The following is a 10,958-nucleotide window of genomic DNA, read 5'->3' on the forward strand; positions in this document are numbered from 1 at the left end:
TTATGGCTATGACTGATATGATTGTTTCCCTTTTGTTGAGTTGACCATTTGATGGAATTCTTTCTCCATTTTGAACATTGATTGTGTTGTGATCTGTAACAGAAAGGGAATACTAGAAAGAATGGAAACTTGAGTTTACCTAGTCTGAAAGTCCACTCCCTAAGCAAGAAACCCCTCTACAAATTTTTATTTTTATTATAATTGACATACAGTATTATATTGGCTTCAGGTGTATAACATAGTGATTCAAAATTATATACCTTACAAAGTAATCACTACAACAAGTCTAGTAACTATCTGTTACTGTACATTCTTACTGTGATGCTATTGACTTTATTCCCTATGCTGTACATTACACCCCCATGACTTATTTTATAACTGGAAGTTTGTACTGCTAAGTCCCTTCTTCTTTCAACCTCTCCCCCTATGCCTTTCTACTTGATAATCATCAATTTGTTCTCTGAATCTAAGAGTTCCTCAAAAATATTTTTTAAAATGTTCTCTGGGCTCTCTTGAACACTTTCAGCCTGGTGATTCTAATTTCTTCGGGGGGCAGCCAATTTTGTATTTATACGTTCTTTCCTTTTATGAGCAAAAGTCTCTCTCCTGTGTCTTTCCACTGCCCCTCTGTACCTCCACCGTTTATGCAGAATAAGCTTGTTTCATCTCCCATGCAATAGCTATTTCAGAGATTTGAAGTTAATTCTATGTGGGCTCTTTTCCAGTTATAGACATTAATAATTCTTTTAGTCATTTTTACCACATAGTTTTCAATATCTAAGAATCCAGGCTATATGTTCATAAGGTAGCTCTCATACTCAATCTCTTCCATCTATAGTTTTAGGACACCCTGATGCTTAGTAAAGTTCTCATGGACAGTCTCCTTGAAATTCATTTGATCATCTAGCACAGACTGTATCTTTTATATGTTAGCAAGTTTAAAATAAATGCCCTTCTTGAAGGAAAGGATTAAAAGAGTATTACTAAAGTTAACTTAGAACTGTTAACTTTCTAAATTAATTCATTGCCTGAAACAACCAGTTTTTACATCTACTCAGATGTATCCTCAGTCTACTCACAGGCTTGGAAGTTACCTAGTCCAGGTCTGCTGTTCCTGGGGCCTGGTGTTCTCTTTTAAATGGAGGGTAATTCAATCCCTTTGGGATTAAGAATATCCTTCTCTTTATTCTTGCTTTATTGGATATGATAAAGAAATTGTATTGAAGTTGTTTGGATTCTGTGTCTCCTTATTAGACTATTATAATTTAAAGAAATATATTTTATTGATTTTGTACAGAGAGGAAGGGAGAGAGAGCTAGAAACATTGATGAGAGAGAGTCATCAATCAGCTGCCTCCTGCACACCCCCTTCCGGGGATATGCCTGCAACCAAGGTACATGACTCCGACTGGAATTGAACCCGGGTCCCTTCAGTCCCCAAGCCAACGCTCTATCCATTGAGCCAAACCGGTCTCGGCTAGACTATTATAATTTTTATACCTTGAAGTGATTTATTTACATTATCATGTTTAACTCTTCTATTTATTTTTTATTTTCTGATGTGGAATCCGAAGCACATACATGATTAGATTAGTGTCTTAAGGTCAAATAGCTATTAAGGAAGACAAAGATAGGCAACTGAGGATTTTTATCTTGGCATTTCCAGCACAACATTGTGTTGTCTTTCAATATATGTTTTTTTTTCCCCCTCTCATATACCAAACTCTCAATAAATGTTTAAAACTAAATTAAATTAAATTTTTACTTATACTTATTCACATACCACTACAAGTTCATAGATTTCTAAGGTTTGTAATGAAAAAGTAGTTCTCTCATCCATCCTCCACTACCCCTAATTATGTGTTTGAGGGGCAGTTTTCAATATTTTTGTCTGCTGTTTCTGGAATTGATTCCCCACACACCAAAAAAAAAAACAACAAAAAAAAAAACTCAGTTTTTATACTTAAAACTTTTCTTTGACTTCTTACTGTGGAAGGAAAGGATTTAGTTTATTTCAGAAAGGATTTAGTTTATTTCATCTCTCCCCCAACATTGATGTATTCACTTCTCCTTTCTCATCCTCCTAGTATTACAACTTTTTAATTCTCACTTGAGCATATGTTTATCAATTTGAGAGAGAGAGAGAGAGAGAGAGAGAGAGAGAGAGAGAGAGAGAGAGAGAGAAAGAAGAAGAAGAAGAAGAAGAAGAAGAAGAAGAAGAAGAAGAAGAAGAAAGAGAAAGAGACATCAATGTGAGAGAGACACATTGATTGTTTGCCTCCCATGAGAGCTCCTGTCTGGGCTGGGGATCAAACCTGTAACCCAGGTATGTGCCTTGATCAGGAATTGAACCTGGGACCCTTCAATGAGTGAGCAGAGGCTCTAACCACTTAGACTCACTGGGCAGGATGATTTAAGTATTTTAAAGGGGTCTTTTGGCAGCCTCCTTTCCTGTGCTCTTCTAGACCAGGTAAGAGCCAATTCTACCAACGAGTTTCTTCCTTTCTTTCTTTCTTTCTTTCTTTCTTTCTTTCTTTCTTTCTTTCTTTCTTTCTTTCTTTCTTTCTTTCTTTCTTTCTTTTTTTTAAAATATATTTTTATTGATTTTTTTACAGAGAGGAAAGGAGAGAGATAGAGAGCTAGAAACGTCAATGAGAGAGAAACATTGGCCAGTGCCTCTTTCACACCCCCTACCAGGGATGTGCCCGCAACCAAGGTACATGCCCTTGACCGGAATCGAACCCGGGACCTTTCAGTCCGCAGACTGATGCTCTACCGCTGAGCCAAACCGGTTTCGGCATCTACCAACGAGTTTCATTAGAACTGATAGTATTCTATTTTATTATTTTATTATTGAAAAGTATTTGTACCTTAGCTGGTTTGGCTCAGTGGATAGAGTGTCAGCTTGTTGACTGAAAGGCCCAGGTTCAATTCTGGTCAGGGGCACATTCCCGGGTTGTGGGCTCAATTCCCAGTGTGGGGCATGCAGGAGGCAGCCAATCAATGATTCTCTCTTTGATGTTTCTCTCGCTCCCTCTCCCTTCCTTTCTGAAATAAAAAAAAGAAGACCTATAGGTACAAATGTCCTTAATTAAGATTTTGTAGGCATAGAAGCCCAGGCAATTCTTCCGTGTACCTGGTATCCTGGCACTCTGTCTGTAGAGGTCTGTTTCTATTGCTCAAGTCTGGGCCATACAGCCTGCCTGGAACTTTGGCTGAGTCAGAAATCACTTATTTTTTTTCTGAGAGCATTTAAAACTGCATCGGTAAAAGGGTTTATATTTAGACTTGTAAAAAAAAAATGTGGTGGCTGCACTGGTAGAGATGTGGGTGATTTATGTGCATGAAAATATCACAATTTCTAGGTGTAGACGAGACTCCTGGGAACTCTCAGAGACCCCTGGGAACTTATACCAAGAAAGGTAATATGTGATTTAAAAAATACCATGAAAGAAAACAAGTGTGCGGCTAGTATATGTTGTACCTTACCAAGAAATGAGGTTGCAGCTAAAACGAAGCAGTTATAATGGCATTGCTCGCTTAGGGTGATGCTGTTGAAAATTGCACATAAAGAATATGCTTGCATTCACGCTGCATAAACAGAACGTTCCCTACAACAGCATATATTCACATGTAGACAAAAGTTCTTTTTCAGATGGCCTTCGCTATTCTAGAATTTTCCTGTATTTCCCCCCCTTTAATCTTCAATAGGTTTTGACATTCTGCCTCTCAGGGACAACTCTGGGTAGCCATCAAGCAGACAAACGCTTTCAACGATAACCAAATCTAAATAGAGACAGAAACAAACTATTCAATATCCTGATGGATTAATGCTTCTTGGAGGCAGCATCCTTCAATAATTGATTATTTGCTGTGGTTTGGCCATATGTGTTGGGGACAGCATGTCTGTTGCCATAACAAACTAATTGAGCAATTCAATTGACATGGCTTGTGGTTCCTGCCCTGTGAGGAGCTTGAGTCGTGACTGCCCAGCCCAACTGTGCTCTTAAAACAATGCGCTGAGAGACTTGAGACTTTTCCCAGTCCCTTCACCTGTGACCCACTTTATGGATTTCAGACTTCTGTGAATCCGATCCCAGAAGGGACAGCTCACTTCAGTACCCCGTCCTGTAGGCAAAGGGAGTAGACCATCCATTACCATCTCCCTCTCATTCTTAGGTTAATGACTACATTAAATATTAAACGAGTTTCCGTCTCCAGAGTGCCCCGTAAGTGATTTTACATTAGCTCATCCACTTCTGGCACTGTCCTTTCTTTGATTTCTGATAAAGCATGTTGCTCTGTGTAACATAACTCAGAGGAAATCATGATGGATTTGACAACTGTTAATGTGATGCTTAATATTAACCTTCATCGTTAGGTATGGAGGAGGATGGTGAGGGAGGAGGAGAGGAAAAGAAAGGAATCAGAGAGAGAAATGTGTCTTCAGCTTTTCAAAGGTGACAGGGACATATGAGCTCATTAACATACTATAAAAATGAACACCGCCCTTCTCTTCTTTGAGAGAGATCACAATCTCTAATTGCTCAGGTACAGATCGTAACTCCTTCCTACCACACATTTGTGAAGCTGAGTGAAGAGGGTAAAGGTAATTTAGGGTCATAAATATCTTGGGAATGAAATCTATGCAGTTTGCTGCAGCTTTTCTAAAAAGGGTTAGAGTTTCACCTTCAGCTACTTTATGATTAAGGAGAAGCTGTGATGTGATGAAGGCTTCAAGGAGAGCAGAATTGACACAATCACTACCCACAAGATTATCATCAGAGCAGGCAGGCAGGCAAGACACCTAGAAAGCAGAGGGTGAAGGTGGGAAGTCAGGGAGGGTGGTTACTTATGAGACTCTGACTGAGAGTCTGAGGCAGCCCTTAGCAGATGTTTCCAGAAAGTTCAACCAATAAAAGAAAGATTTGCCTCAGGCTTTTCCTTTTAAGGCAAAGCTTATTCTTAAAAAGAAAAAAAGAAAGAAAAATCAACCTAATTTTTTGCCTGTTAAAGAGTATAATTGTCCATGCCTTTTTTGGCTATTCTTCTAGAAAGGGGATTAGATTTATATAGTTTTTCATCCCCACTCAGTTAGAGGAGAAAATAGCCACTCTGATTGGAGTTAGGCAGGAGTGAGATCATGGAAGAGGAAATCCCTGGGTAATTGCAGAAGTTGGTGATTTTTGGTGCTCAGTCTGCAGCTTGGGGTCCATTCTCACTCCAAGGTGTCAGAGGAGAGCAGCAATGAGTTGGGTCCATTTGGAATAGTCCATCGACACCTCACAGAGACACTCATACATATTTTAACAAGATTAGGAGGATGGAGCATGGGTCTAGCAACATTTCCTCTTCCCTTCCTTTATTAGGTCTTGCATATTGAATGAACAAATCCTGTATGGAAACTTTTATTGCACTTATTTAAATTTTGGACCCTAATGGGCCAATATGTTACTTAAATGTTGGTGATATATAATTAAATAAAGTTTATGACAGGAAGGGAGCTTTGAAGCAGCTCAACTTCCTCATTTGACCCATGAAGAAACCATGATCTTAACCAAGAAAGTGGTTATCTAAGGCCTCACAGCTGGTGGTGTGCATACAGTACAGGGGGTCCAGCCACAGTTCCATGTCTGTAACATCACCCTGAAAATAGAGGATTGAATACACAATAAAGAAAAGAAAATGTGGTAGAGAGCCAACTAGCCATTTTCCCATTTGTGGAGGAAAAAGTCACAAATATTCGAGAAGAACACATAGGCTCAGACCAGATTCCTTTTTCTGTTTTAAGTATTTTATTAAAAAAAAAATCTATCAGTGGCTGCACAGACTGGCTGGGAAATCATGTGGTAAGATTTTTTTTTTTTAAAAAAAATATGTAACACAAAGTTTCTTAGCTGAAAATTCACTGCCTTTTGATACATGTTGCTCTTTTCTCTTCTCAGTCTGCCTATCAATGAAACCAAGAAGTCTGTAGTGAGACTAGTTTATGCAAATTGATTCACATGAACTGTATATTGCCACTGACAACTCTGGGCAAGCTCTCCATTATGTGATCTCCATAAACGGTTGTAGGTCCTAAGTAGTCTCTCTGTGACCTGTGGCTCAGAAGTAACAGCAAGTGTCTATCAGTGTGAAAGAGTTTTGTGTCATTGGAACAGGACCTGAGAACTCATTTTTGTGGGAATTTGTGGGAAGTCTGTCTTATGCATTATAGGATGTTTAGCATCATTCCTGTCTTCTATTCACTAGATCCAGTAGCACCTCCCCACCCAAATTGTAATAATCAAAATTGTCTCCAGCCATTGTTCCATTGACGGAGGCAGGCTATCTCCCAGTTCAGAGCCACTGCATTAGATGACACAGTCCCTTCAGGATCCACCCACCTGACCCATCTGTTTCAAACCACAGAAGCTTGCCTTTGTTTCTTTAACACAGGAGATAGCACCACAGTGTACAGGTGTGCGTGCATGTGTGTGTGAAGGGAGGCAAGCTAGCTAGCCACTTTATAAACCAATTAAATGAAAGGAAGAGAGGGAAGAGCTAGAGGAGATCACTGGATGGATCAATCGGGGTTTAACTAGGAAAATAAATGACAGAGGACTAAATACAGGGAATTGGTTATGTTGGTGATGTGTTGAGCTGAGAGTTATATATTAAATTTCAAGGAAACCCATAAATGAGCAACAGTAACCATCACCCCAGGTTATAAGCTTACATTTTCTGGTGCCTTTGGGTACACTGCAAATTGTTGGCGAGAATGAAATCTTTCTGTGACTACTTTGGTGTAGCTGCTTGGTTGAGTGACACTCACAAAAATTCAGAGCTCGGTCCAGCAGGCATTTAGGAGGCTCTGTGACCTGAATTTGGAACAGACCTTGACCTAAGGCAGTAAAGCTCCTATGGAGAGATTGCAGTGAGAGGTCACTAAAGCCTCACTCTCCGCCTCATGGCGGTCCAGCAATCCCCCAAATAGCTTTCTTTGGTGTTTAGCTTCACATGGAGTGTTCAAACCCAACAGACAAAGTGGGAACTTACAGTGTGTGATTGAAATGCATCATTGGATCTTTAGCCTACAGATGTCACAGTGTTATTCTTAGGATGTGCATAACATGGGAAAGTAAATAAACTCTCCTATCCTGGATGATGCCATGCTGAGCTCAGTATTTGAGGGGAAACTGCCCTGGCAGCTTGGCCTCTGTCTTGTCCACTGGGCACTAGTGTGATTTCTCCAGTGTCCAAAGCCTTGCCAGACTGGATTTATGGGAGAGACAAGGAGGTCTCATCTGCTTCATTGTGATTTCAACAAGATGCCAGTGGCTTACTTAAAAAAAAAAAATAAATAAATAAATAAATATATATATGCATATATATGTATATGTATATATTTGTATTCGTATTTATATTTATATTTATATTTATATTTATTTTTATATTTATATTTTATTTCAGAGGAGAAGGGAGAGGGAGAGAGATAGAAACATCAACAATGAGAGAGAATCATTGATCGGCTGCTTCCTGCATGCCTCACATTGGGGATCAAGTCCATGACCTGGGCATGTGCCCTGACCAGGAATCAAACCATGACCTCCTGATTCATAGGTTGATGCTCAACCACTGAGCAATACTGGCCAGGCCTATTGGCTTACTTTTGATAAGTAGAGCAATCTAATGAACACTCTTACTTTATCCCCAAACTGTAATTCATTTGTTTCTTGGTAACTGATAATAATATAGTGAATTAGAGAGAATTGCTAATATTATAACTTAATGGAGAGACACCAGCAGAAGTCAGTAGGACGTGGATTTGAGTGTGAGCTCTCTTGGTTCGCTGTTGTACAGCCACTGGGGAACGACTTAAGTTTCAGTTACCTCATCTGTAAAATGCTTCCTTTTGCATGTATTGTAGTTCATGTGAGGAACAGGTGAATTTATGCATATTACAGTGATTTGTGAACTGTGAAATACTATGTAATTTAACATATTCCTGTTAATAAATTGACAAGGTCGATAACCTGTTAGCCTCATTAAAAAAAATGTTTTCTAAGAGCTCCCCCTTTTTTCCTAACTTTGTAAACATGGCCCAGAGTTAGAAAATCACAGAAAAAAAAAATTGTAAGGAACCACCGGGATCTCATCCTGGCAGACACGTGACATGCATCTGCATCTGAAAAGGGGGGATAATAATACCTACAGCAGAGGGCAGTTTTCAAGAGTACGTGAGTTAATTCTCGCAAAGCAGTTAGCATGAAACATGAAACAGAGTACTCAATTAGTGTTAGCACCTGTTTTGAATATCATTATTGCAATACCTACAATCTGCAGGCCCTTGTGGGAACTGTTTAATTTCATTCTGGGCACAGTGGGGAACCATTGCGGGACCTCAAGCCACTTTTGAGTCATTAGTTGATATTCAAAAATTACCTTCATTTTGCACAACTCAAAGTAATGTCTGAGCACAGTGTCTCAAATAGCTGCTCTGCTTTGTTTTCTGTAGAAAATAATGTGACCTTGCATCATCTAGTATAAAAAGTAACTTTAATCAAGATGATGAATATAGTACATACTGAATGGAAGCTGACAACGTAAATGAGTCGTATTAGGAACGATTACAATGTGTTCACAAATTTTTTGATGAATAACCCTCTGCTAACTTATTGGAGCATGTTTAGCTTTTATTGCACAATTATACATATTTAACACAGGAAAATTTCTAAAGGGAAAGAAATATAACATTTCCTACTACCTCACTACACAGAGGCTATTATTGTTACGACTGAGGCATAAATTTTCCTTTGGTTCTGAATTTCAAAACTGCACTCACTTAAATTTGGCCTATGTCTTTAACATTGAACTCTGAGAAGATAAAAGACCTGTCAAGAGAACTTACCTTGAATTTAAAAGAAATACAATTAAAATTTTTAAATCTTAATCCCATCTAGAATCCTGTTTATAGTCCTGTTTAAATATATTACTTAGATGAGAAGTATAGAAAATCTTTTGTGGATTGCTTTCCCAAACTGGAATAACTAAATTTATTTATATTTTACTCTCTTTGTACCACAAGCAATACATAAAAATAGGTCACTTCTGTATGTAGCTTGTAATTAAATTATCCTGAAATGTCCAAAGGGAGAGCATTCAAAGAATGATTTAAAAGAGAATGCCTGAATCAAATATAATTTATAAATGATTCACAGAACATGTCTTATGAATTCTTGAATGTCACTCTGAATATATTTTGTTTCCATCTTCTATGTTGGTTTTACCCCTATACTCCCAAAAATCTCTGGTAATTAGTAATGACACATTATCATAAATTACTATTTACTCTTTGTTTGCTACAGTAGACACTGGAAGAAAATGAACTAGGTAGAATATTATAATGTAATGGTTGAAAACGTATTTTAGAAGTGAGGATACACAACTTGTTCAAGGGCAGCCACAGATGGTTTTGTACTTACTTTAATTTGTAGATACATGAACAGGCTAAAATGTCACAATGCTATGATGTCGAGATAAATTAATCATGCCATTCTCTTCTCTAAACTGTTAAAACTACCCAGGAGTAAATCAAATTACTTTAATCAAAGCATCTGGATATGAACAATTATTACACTATTATCATAAAAATGAAGATTATATTTATAGCTGAATTCTGTTAAAAGATAGAGAAGTGTTACACAACTAATAAATGAAAGTAATTTTCATTAACTTATTTAAGACTATTTCTTCAATTTAATTTAATCCTCAGAAGCTGTAAGTAGGGTTTCTTTTCTTCCACTTATCCTTTGCATATGACCATGGAATCATAAAGGTGGGGAACATTAACAACCTGTCATTCCAGTTTAACTTTTATTAAGGGGTGATAGAGGATGACACATGGAAACTTGTACTTAAACGGTCCACAGTAGTCTACTAGCTTGCTCAGCTTGTCATGTCAAAGAAAAATTGCACCAGACAAGTTAAACAGGCAAGGAAGACTTTATTCAAGACGACTGCAATAGGGGTCAAGGCTATTGAGATAGGGGAGAGAAACTGAACTCAATTTCACTGAAACAAAAGGCAGGGAGTTTATAAGCACTGGTCAAGCTAATGGAAAAGTACTGGAGTATGTAAGGGACAAGTTTCCAATGTGATCAGACCAGACCATCTCTGTTTGCTAATTGGCATTTATCTAAGTTAGACTCTTCTCTTCCCACAGAGATGAAGGTGATAGAGGTACTTACTATCTTTCCTGATTACATTTAAAAGAGATTGCTTCCAGCAAGAGAATGAAGAAGATTTCATCTCAAAGGGGCAGAGAAAGAATTTACAATTCAAGTTTTCCAAAGTAAATGATCTAAGGAAAGGGAGGTCAAGGGTCTATAGTCAGAAAGAAACCTGTATAAATCTAGTTAAGCTGAGGGGAATGTTAAGGTTGTCTTAGTCAGTCACCAGAGTAGATGTTGAAGAAAGCTTCCCTGTGGTGAAGAATATATCTTTCCATCTTCCTAGATCTTTTTATTGATTAATTGATTGCTTTGAGGGAAAGAAATGGAGGGGAGGGAAGAAGGAGGGAGGATAGTGGGAGGAAGGGAGGCAGGAAAGAAGGAGGAAAGGTAGTGGGAGGGAGGGAGAGGAAGTGAGAAAGATTGATTTTTTTATTCCACTATTTATGCATTTATTGGTTGCCTCCTATATGTGCTCTGACCTGGGATTAAACCCACAACCTTGGCATATCGGGATGATGCTCTAACCAACTGAGCTACCTGGCCTAGACTGATCTTCCTAACTCTTGTTTGATTTTATTATTAGGCATGAGATGAGGCGAGTGTGAATATTCCAGAAAGGATGAATTAAATGTCTGGGATATGAATACACACACACATGTATGCATACAAATGTATACATACATGAAATGTACACACAGATGCATAATAGTATATATGCATGTCTCTCTATTTCTATCTTTATCTG

At 38.2% G+C, this 10,958-nt stretch overlaps 1 long non-coding RNA gene across 1 annotated transcript in view; it reads left to right on the top strand.

Annotated features, from left to right (window-relative positions):
* The window catches only part of LOC123651359, a 49,179-nt gene extending 38,847 nt beyond the window's left edge, over positions 1-10,332 (top strand). Inside the window, exon 2 of the long non-coding RNA XR_006740013.1 lies at positions 10,204-10,332. This is a non-coding gene — a long non-coding RNA (uncharacterized LOC123651359). The remainder of the gene's footprint in view (positions 1-10,203) is intronic.
* The last annotated feature ends 626 nt before the right edge of the window (positions 10,333-10,958 follow it).

This window comes from Pipistrellus kuhlii, unplaced genomic scaffold (assembly GCF_014108245.1).
Source record: "Pipistrellus kuhlii isolate mPipKuh1 unplaced genomic scaffold, mPipKuh1.p scaffold_m20_p_5, whole genome shotgun sequence".
Lineage (NCBI taxonomy): Eukaryota > Metazoa > Chordata > Mammalia > Chiroptera > Vespertilionidae > Pipistrellus > Pipistrellus kuhlii.